Below are 9,381 nucleotides of genomic sequence, written 5' to 3' on the forward strand. Positions count from 1 at the left end.
TTGAAAATGGCCAATACCAGTCCATTTCAGCTCACTAATGCCTAGGATATTGACCTATAAGTGTTTCATTTCATTTTTGACAATTTCCAATTTTCCTAGATTCGTACTTGGTACAGTCCATGTTCCAATTATTAATAGATGTTTGCAGCTGTTTCTTCTCATTTTGAGTCATGTCACTTCAGCACACGATGGTCCCAAAAGCTTGACTCCGCCTACATCATTAAGGTTGACTCTACTTTGAGGAGGCAGCTCTTCCCGAGTCATATTTTGAGTGCCTCCCAACCTGAGAGGCTCATCTTCCGACACTATATCAGACAATGTTTCACTGCTATTCATAAGATTTTCACTGGCCAATTTTTTCAGAAGTAGACCACCAGTTCCTTCCTCCTAGTCTGTCTTAATCTGGAAGCTCCATTGAAACCTGTCCACTATGGGTGACCCCGCTGATATTTGAAATTTAAAATACATAATCTCATTTTATCTTCTGAGAATCTGGGAAATTGTATAGAAAATGACATTTCCAATTTGGGAGCAACATGCATAGTTTGTTAAAATGAGTTTACCAATAGAGTAGAGTAAAGGCATTCCTCAAGTTGGAAAAATAAAATCCACACTTTTTTTTAAGCAATATTGAGAACATTGAAAGGAAAAGTTTCGATCCAACCACAAAATTTATAAACTATTACTCAAACACGTCCAAAACTTCGTAATTTGGGTAACTAGAGGAAATCTAAGAGCCCCGGTAGCACAACGGTTAAGCCCTTGGCCCAACCAAAAGGTCGGCAGTTCAAACCACAAGCAACTCTGTGGGAGAAACATGTGACAGTCTGCTTCCATAAAGATTTACAGCCTTGGAAGCTCTATGGAGCAGTTCTACTCTGTCCTATAGGGTCACTATGAGCAGGAATCGACTCCACAGCAATGGGTTTGGTTTTGGTTATGAGTCGGAATTGACATGATGGCAACAGGTTTAGAGGAAATCTATGTGTAAACATTTAAATAATCCTTGAAGCAGAGATTCCAAGTCTTATCCTATTTTACAGGTTTTCCTGAGTTGTGAAATGCTAATTATTTGTAAAGCACGTTTCAGTCAGGTAAAACTCTTTTCACCATTATTTAAGTATAGTATGAACCTGTTTGTTCCTACCATTATGCGTTATTCCTTGCAGCATTCAGTTGCCCTGTTCCTTTAATTTTCTTTCATCTGGAACAGTTCCTCCACTTTTGTGTTTCATGCAATTGACATTTACGAAGCGTACAGATCAGTTGTTTTCTAGATTATCCCTCAATTTGGGTTTATCTAATGTTTTCTCATGATTAGATTCAGTTTATACACACTTTTTAGCAGAAGTATGATAGGATTGATGTGTGGTTTTCTCAAGGCATCATTTCAGGAGGTACATGATGTTGATTTGTCTCTTTACTGGTGATGGTAACTTTGATCACTTAGCTAAAGTGATGTTTGTAAAGTTATTATCTGTCCTGTTTTGTGAAAAAAGCTGCCAGTATAGCAGTGTGCACCCTATGAAATCTATGTTAAAAAATATGACTATATATGTGCATATGCATAGAAAAAGTATCAGAAATCTATATCCCAAATGTTAAAAACTTTCTTTGGATAATGAGATGACAGATAATTAAAACTGTTTTTCCTTTGCAGCTTATCAGTATTTTCTAAATGTTCTATCATAAACATACGTTTACATTTGTAATGAGAAAAAAACAAACAACAACGACAAAAATAGAAAGATAACAACTCAGAGAGAGAACAAATCAGAGATGAATGGTGCGTTAATTAGGATTAGATTAGGCTGCATAAAAACTAAAACTCTTCGAATAACAGAAGCTTTATGCCAAATAGGAGTTTCTTTCTTTCTCATATAAAAAAAAGTCCAGATATACGCAGTCCAGTATGGCATTTTCATCTTGCTATCAGGGATCTACCCATCTTTTTGCTCTACTTTCCTATTATATGACTTCTATTCTTAAAAAAAAAAATTTTTTTTTCTATTCTTAAGGCCACTTGGTGATCCAAGATGGCTGCTGGAACTCCAGTTATCACATTCAAGTTACAGGCCAGAAGCAGAGGGACAAAAGTGTACCCTTCTAGCCAAGTCAGCTCCTTTTAAGCAAACTTGCTGGAAGTCCCACACAACAATTCCATTTACTTCTTGTTGGCTGAAGATAGTAACAAGCCTACACTTAGCTACAAGGGAGTCAGGAAAACATAATCTTATTCTAGGTGGCAAAGTGCCCAGACACATATCAGGATTCTAATATTAAGAAAGGGGAGGATAGATTGTGAGATAGCTGTTTCCACCACAAGGATCCAAAGACTGTGGGAGGCTCCCTCATTCTTCATTGCCCTGATAACCTTGTAGCTCCTGTCTCTCATGGATTCCTAGCAGATACAAAACAGAGTACTTTCTAGATAGGGATTTTACCATAAATCCACACCTGTTTTCTCAAAATAGTGTCCACAATTTCTAAATAGCTTAGAAATTTCATGATGCCCTTTAGCTAACTCTTTTAAGCCTAGGACTCAAATTACTTTTTTCTTTGGGGCCAATCCATTTTTCAAAATTAACCTTTCTAATTCTTACCACTCAAACCTTGCTCCAAAAGGACAAGAGAAAAGAAAGTGAGGATAAATGAAAAGGACAATCTCACAAAATGTCCATCTTTCTGGTCCTATTTTATGGAGCAAGGCATAAGTATATAAGGTCAATAGAGGCTAGACAGACCTATGGGGAAGGACAAGGAATGTGGGATGTCCCAATGGTTAGTCATCTCAGAAACTCAGGGGAAGGGGATGGGCATTGAGCATCCAGGCACTATTTGGAAAGGAATTGGGCAGCCTAAAAAATTAGTGTTCTTCATAAAGGAAACTGATAGTGGGGACAAAGTCAAGGGGATTACCATTCTGAGTCAGAATTCTTACACCGAAGATAGAAAACAAAACAGGATTCCAGACCTGGAGGTACAGAGGTATCTTAAGCTTTCAGAAGAAAGTCAAACATCCAGTTACTAGAGCTGGAATACAAGGTTAACCAGGAGACCTGAACAGAGGAAGAAGGCAAACGTCCAGTTATTAGTACTAGAGTATATGAAGAGATGCTGAGTTAGCAATAAGGTGGACAATACTGAGCCTCTGACCTACATAATGGTCTAAGAGTAGAATGAGCCCAGAGTCTGGGGCACAGCTGAGGCTGCAGTTACAGCCTGTCCTCTCCCGGCCTTCCAGCATTTGGTGACAATACAACTCCACTGTAAGGTGGCAGTATGGTTTAGAACAAATGAATTAGCCTTGACTTGGAAACTTTCTGCCTCAGATCTCAGATGTTGGTAAATTCTTTGCTCCTCAGTTTTTTTTTTTTTTCTGTTGAAATAGAAGAAATTCTGGACAGATACACATCAAAATGTTAACACTAGTTAGCAGCCAAATGCTTAACCCCTGTATCACCAGGGCACAACGATTATTTAATGATTACTGGATAATTTCCAGGCACTGTGCTAAATAGCTTACAAATTTTACGTCACTTAATCCTCACAACAACCCTATGAGGGGTGTACTGCTCTGGTCTTCATTTTATAGATGAGGAATTCAAGCCACAAAGAGGTCACACTTCTGCTTTGATAACTTCTTATGTTAATTACATACTTTTTAGTAATTATAAAATGAAAAAATGCATCTGCCCCCAAAAGAGTATTTGATAGTTTTGTAAACTGGAAACTGCTTAACCAAAGCTAGGTAGTAAGGAACAGCAGAGGTTTATGATATGAGATCACAGAGCTGAGTCCAACATGTCTAACTCTAGGGAAAGAAGATGGAGTTTCTTACTAATGTTAACAACAACAACAAAAAAACCCTTCTTTAAAGTAGGAAGACAGAACAACCTTCAGAGTCAAGCAAAAGGGGCCTGTCTGCTCTTTAGAGAGACCCACATATCCCAAACACACACAAAGTTAATTTATTAAAGGTTACATATGTACTGTGACACTCAGGATCCAGCATCCAGAGCTGGTATATTGCAATTTGAATCCTGAACATCTACTCCCATGACTAATACTTGTCAGACCCCTGGAAATGGCTTCTTCACAGCTTTTGTCCTAAAGTTTGAATTAGAAGGCAACTGAGTACAAATGCCAAGGAAGCATGGTACTGCCAATGTGGAGACAAACACTGCTTCAGGCTGGAAAGTGGAAGAAGAGTTTAGATTAGAGAAAAAGCAAATTAACTAACGTGCCAAATACTTCCTTACAGAGAGCAAGAATGAAATTGATTCTTGGGAAATAAACTATTGTTTTTCCAAGAATACAAATGTCCATTTTCTTGTTTCTCTAGTGTTCCAATTTGTGGTTGGAGAGGTACTAATGAATGCTGTAGAAGAGCTGTACATAGTGCAATACTAAAGAGCTTGTATTACCCTTATTTCATATATTCTAGATGTAGGAGCCCTGGTGGCACAGTAGTTAAGTGCTGCAGCTGCTAACCAAAAGGTCAGCAGTTTGAATTCACCAGCTGCTCCTTGGAAACCCTATCTGGCATTTCTACTCTGTCCTATAGGTCGCTATGAGTTGGAATCTACTGGATGGCAATGGGTTTTTTAGTTTAGATGTAACATGCATGAAGTATATTGATTATATGTACTGACAACTAGATGGATGTTGAACTATGGAATAGCAATTACTTTAAAAAAAAAAAAGTAGTTTAGCTTTTTCTTTTTTTTTCGAGATACAGTCCCAAAGCCTGTCTGAGACTGTGTTTCTTTGTTTTTTTTTTTTTTTTTAATTGTGTTTTAGATGAAGGTTTACAGAGCAGATTAGTTTCGTTAAACAATTAATACACATTTTTTTGTGACATTGGTTGCCAACCTCACGACATGCCAACACTCTCCCCTTCTCAACCTCAGGTTCGCCATTACCAGTTTTCCTGTCCTCTCCTGCCTTCTCAACCTTGCCCCTGGGTTGCTGTGCCCATTAGTCTCGTTTTGTTTTAGTAGTAGTAGTAGTTAGGTGCCATCGAGTAGGTTCCAACTCATAGTGACCCTATATACCACAGAACTTAACACTGCCTGGTCCTGCGCCATCCTTACATTCTTTATGCTTGAGCCCATCGTTGTAGCCACTGTGTCAGTCCATCTCGTTGAGGGTCTTCCTCTTTTCCGCTGACCCTATACTTTCCCAAGCATGATGTTCTTCTCCAGGGACTGATCCCTCCTGACATATCCAAAGTATGTAAGACACAGTGTCGCCATCCTTGCTTCTAAGGAGCATTCTGGTTGTACTTCTTCCAAGACAGATTTGTTAGTTTTGGCCAAACCCGAAACCAAACCCATTGCTGTCGAGTTGATTCTGACTCATAGCGACCCTATAGGACAGAGCAGAACTGCCCCATAGAGTTTCCAAGGAGCGCCTGGCAGATTTGAACTGCCGACCTTTTGGTTATCAGCCATAGCACTTAACCACTACGCCACCAGGGTTTCCAAGTTCTTTTGGCAGTCCATGGTATATTCAATATTCTTCACCAACACAACTCAAAGGCGTCAATTTTTCTTCCGTCTTCCCTATTCATTGTCCAGCTTTCACATGCATATGATGTGATTGAAAATACCATGGTTTTGGTCAGGTGCACTTTAGTCTTCAAGGTGTCATCTTTGCTTTTCAACACTTTAAAGAGGTCCTTTGCACTGGATTTGCCTAGTGCAATGCGTCTTTTGATTTTTTGACGGCTGCTTCCATGGGTGTTGATTGCGGATCCAAGTAAAATGAAATCCTTGACAGATTCAATTTTTTCTCCATTTATCATGATGTGGCTTATTGGTCCAGCTGTGAAGTTTTTTTTTTCCTTTATGTTAAGGTGTAATCCATACTGAAAGCTATGGTCTTTGATCTTCATCAGTAAGTGCTTCAAGTCTTCTTCACTCTTGGCAAGCAAGCTTGTGTCATCTGCATAACGAAGGTTGATAATGAATCTTCCTCCAGTCCTGATGCTCCATTCTTTTTCATATAGTCCAGCTTCTCAGATTATTTGCTCTGCATACAGATTGAATAGGTATGGTGAAAGGATACAACCCTGACGCACACCTTTCCCGTCTTTAAACCACATGATGTCCCCTTGTTCTATCCAAACAACTGCCTCTTGACCTATGTAAAGGTTCCTTATGAGCACAAGTAAGTGTTCTGGGATTCCCATTTTTCTCAATGTTAGCCGTAACACCGTTATGATCCACACAGTTGAATGCCTTTGCATAGTCAATAAAACACAGGTAAACATTGTTCTAGTGTTCTCTGCTTTCAGCCATAAGCAATGATATCCCTGGTTTCACTTGCTCTTCTGAATGTGGCCTAAATTTGTGGCAGTTCCCTGTCAATATACTGCTACAGCCACTTTTGAATGATCTTCAGCAAAATTTTGCTTGCATGTGATATTAATGATATTGTTTGATAATTTCTGCATGCGGTTGGATCACCTTTCTTGGGAATAGGCATAAATATGGATCTCTTCCAGTCAGTTGGCCAGGTTGCTGTCTTCCTAATTTCTTGGCATAGACCAGTGAGCACTCCCAGTGCTGCATCCGTTTGTTGAAACATCTCAATTGGTATTCCATCAATTTCTGGAGCCTTGTTCTTCGCCAATGCCTTCAGTGCATCTTGGGCTTCCTCAGCACCATTGGTTCCTGATCATATGCTACCTCTTGAAATGGCTGATCATCAACTAATTCTTTTTGGTATAATGGCTCTGTATTCCTTCCATCTTCTTTTGATGCTTCCCGTGTCATTTAATATTTTCCCCATAGAATCCTTCACTATTGCAACTGGAGGCTTGAGTTTTTTATTCGCTACTTTCAGCTTGAGAAATGCCAAGAGCATTCTTCACTTTTGGTTTTCTATCTCCAGCTCTTTGCACATGTCATTATAATACTTTACTTTGTCTTCTCGAGAGGCCCTTTGAAATCTTCAGTTCTTTTACTTCATCATTTCTTCCTTTTGCTTGACCTTCAAGAGCCAGTTTCGGAGTACCCTCTGACATCCATCTTGGTCTTTTCTTTCTTTCCTGTCTTTCAATGATCTCTTGCTCCTTCATGTGATGTCCTTGATTTCATTCCAGAACTTGTCTGGTCTTCGGTCACCTAGTGTTCAGCGCGTTAAATCTATTCTTCAGATGGTCTCTAAATTCAGGTGGGAAATACCCAAGGTCATATTTTGGCTCTTGTGGACTTGCTCTGATTTTCTTCAGGTTCGACTTGAACTTGCATATGAGCAACTGATGGTCTGTTCCACAGTCGGCCCCTGGCCTTGTTCTGACTGATGATATTGATCTTTTCCATCATCTCTTTCCAAGGATGTAGTCGATTTGATTCCTGTGTATTCCATCTGGCGAGGTCCACGTGTATAGTCCCCATTTATGTTGGTGAAAAAAGGTATTTGCGATGAAGAAGTTGTTGGTCTTGCCAAATTCTATCATTCAATCTCCAGCACTGTTTCTATCACCAAGGCCATATTTTCCAACTACTGATCCTTCTTCTTTGTTTTCAACTTTTGCATTCCAATCGCCAGTAATTATCAATTTATCCTGATAGTGTGTTCTATCAATTTGAGACTGCAGCAGCTGATAAAAATCTTCAGTTTCTTCATTTTTGGCCTTAGTGGTTGGTGCATAAATTTGAAGAATAGTCGTATTAACTGGTCTTCCTTGTGGGTGTATGGACATTATCCTATCACTCACAGTTGTACTTGAGGATAGATGTTGAAATGTTCTTTTTGACTATGAATGCAACACCATTCCTCTTCATCATTCCCAGCATAGTAGACTATATGATTGTCCAATTCAAAATGGCCAATATCAGTCCATTTGAGCTCACTGATGCCTAGGATATTGATGTTTATGCATTCCATTTAATTTTTGATGATTTCCAGTTTTCCTAGATTAATACTTTATACATTCCAGGTTCTGATTATTAATAGATGTGTGCAGCTGTTTCTTCTCATTTTAAATTGTGCCACATCAACAAATAAAGGCCATGAAAGCTTTCCTCCATCCACATCATTAAGGTCGACTCTACTTTGAGGAGGCGGCTCCTCCCCAGTCATCTTTTGAGTGCCTTCCTTCCTGGGGTACTCATCTTCTGACACTGTATCAGAAAATGCTCCTCTGCTCTTCATAAGGTTTTCATTTTATGGGCCTGTCTAATCTTTGGTTGAAGGGTGAACCTCAGGAGTGACTTCATTATATAGTTAAAAGGGTACCCAAGGGCCATACTCTTGGGGTTTTTCTTTCTAGTCTCTGTGAGACCAGTAAGTATGACCTTTTTTTGTGAGTTAGAATTTTGTTCTACATCTTTCCCCAGCTCTGTCCTGGATCCTGTATTGTGATCCCTATCAGAGCAGTCAGTGGTGGTAGCCAGGCACCATCTAGTTGTGCTGGACTCAGTCTGGTGGAGGCTGTGGTAGTTGTGGTCCATTAGTCCTTTGGACTGATCTTTCCCTTGTGTCTTTGGTTTTCTTCAATTCTTTTAACATTTTTTTGATTAATTTTCAAAAATTAAATAAAATTCTGAGCTATATTTAAATAATGTTGATTTAAAATGTTGATATTCATTAGTTATAATTTGTATTTTGCCTATACTTTTAAATAGGAATTTTGAATATTTTAGAAAAAGCTTTTTTAAAAATATGAAAACAATCTTATATTTTAATTTTTCACATTTACTCTAATTTATTATAAAATACATTTAAATTTTTTACACTTGTAAGTTTTTACTTCTTATTTCTTACTCCTTTAGATCATTGTCAATAAAACGATAATTACATGAAAATCTTTTAGTAACGTTTTTGCTGAAATTAAGGCAAAAAGTTAATTTTAGTGAATAAATAATTACTAATTATGTCTTCGTTGTGTTACTCAGCCAAATAAGGCTGCTCCCACAACAAAACTCAGAAATGTGCAATACTAATACAATTCGGTAGTCTCTGATAATAGTTTGCTGACTTTCAGTTATTTAAAAACCATAGCTTTACATACTTTGTATGTGTATATGCACTGTTGAAAACACGTTTGTCAAGCCCTGGTCTTCCCACACTACCCCCTTTACTATTTAAACCAAATGATGCAATGCAGTATGATGATGCCAATCATTAAACTATCAAAACTACGTTAAAAAGCTATGTATTCTTTAAATTAGCTTGAGTCCTTAACTTTCTGAAAGCAAAGAAAAATGAAAACAAAGAACTAAACAAAACACACAGACACACATACACACACACACAACCGGAGGGGACATCTCTGGAAAGTTCTAGTAGAGACAATTTAATGAAGTTTTAAAAGTATAAACGTGGCGTATCCATTGTGGTGTTAAAATGTCACTCAGCAACGCTTTT

This window comes from Elephas maximus, chromosome 5 (assembly GCF_024166365.1).
Source record: "Elephas maximus indicus isolate mEleMax1 chromosome 5, mEleMax1 primary haplotype, whole genome shotgun sequence".
In the NCBI taxonomy this organism is placed as follows: domain Eukaryota; kingdom Metazoa; phylum Chordata; class Mammalia; order Proboscidea; family Elephantidae; genus Elephas; species Elephas maximus.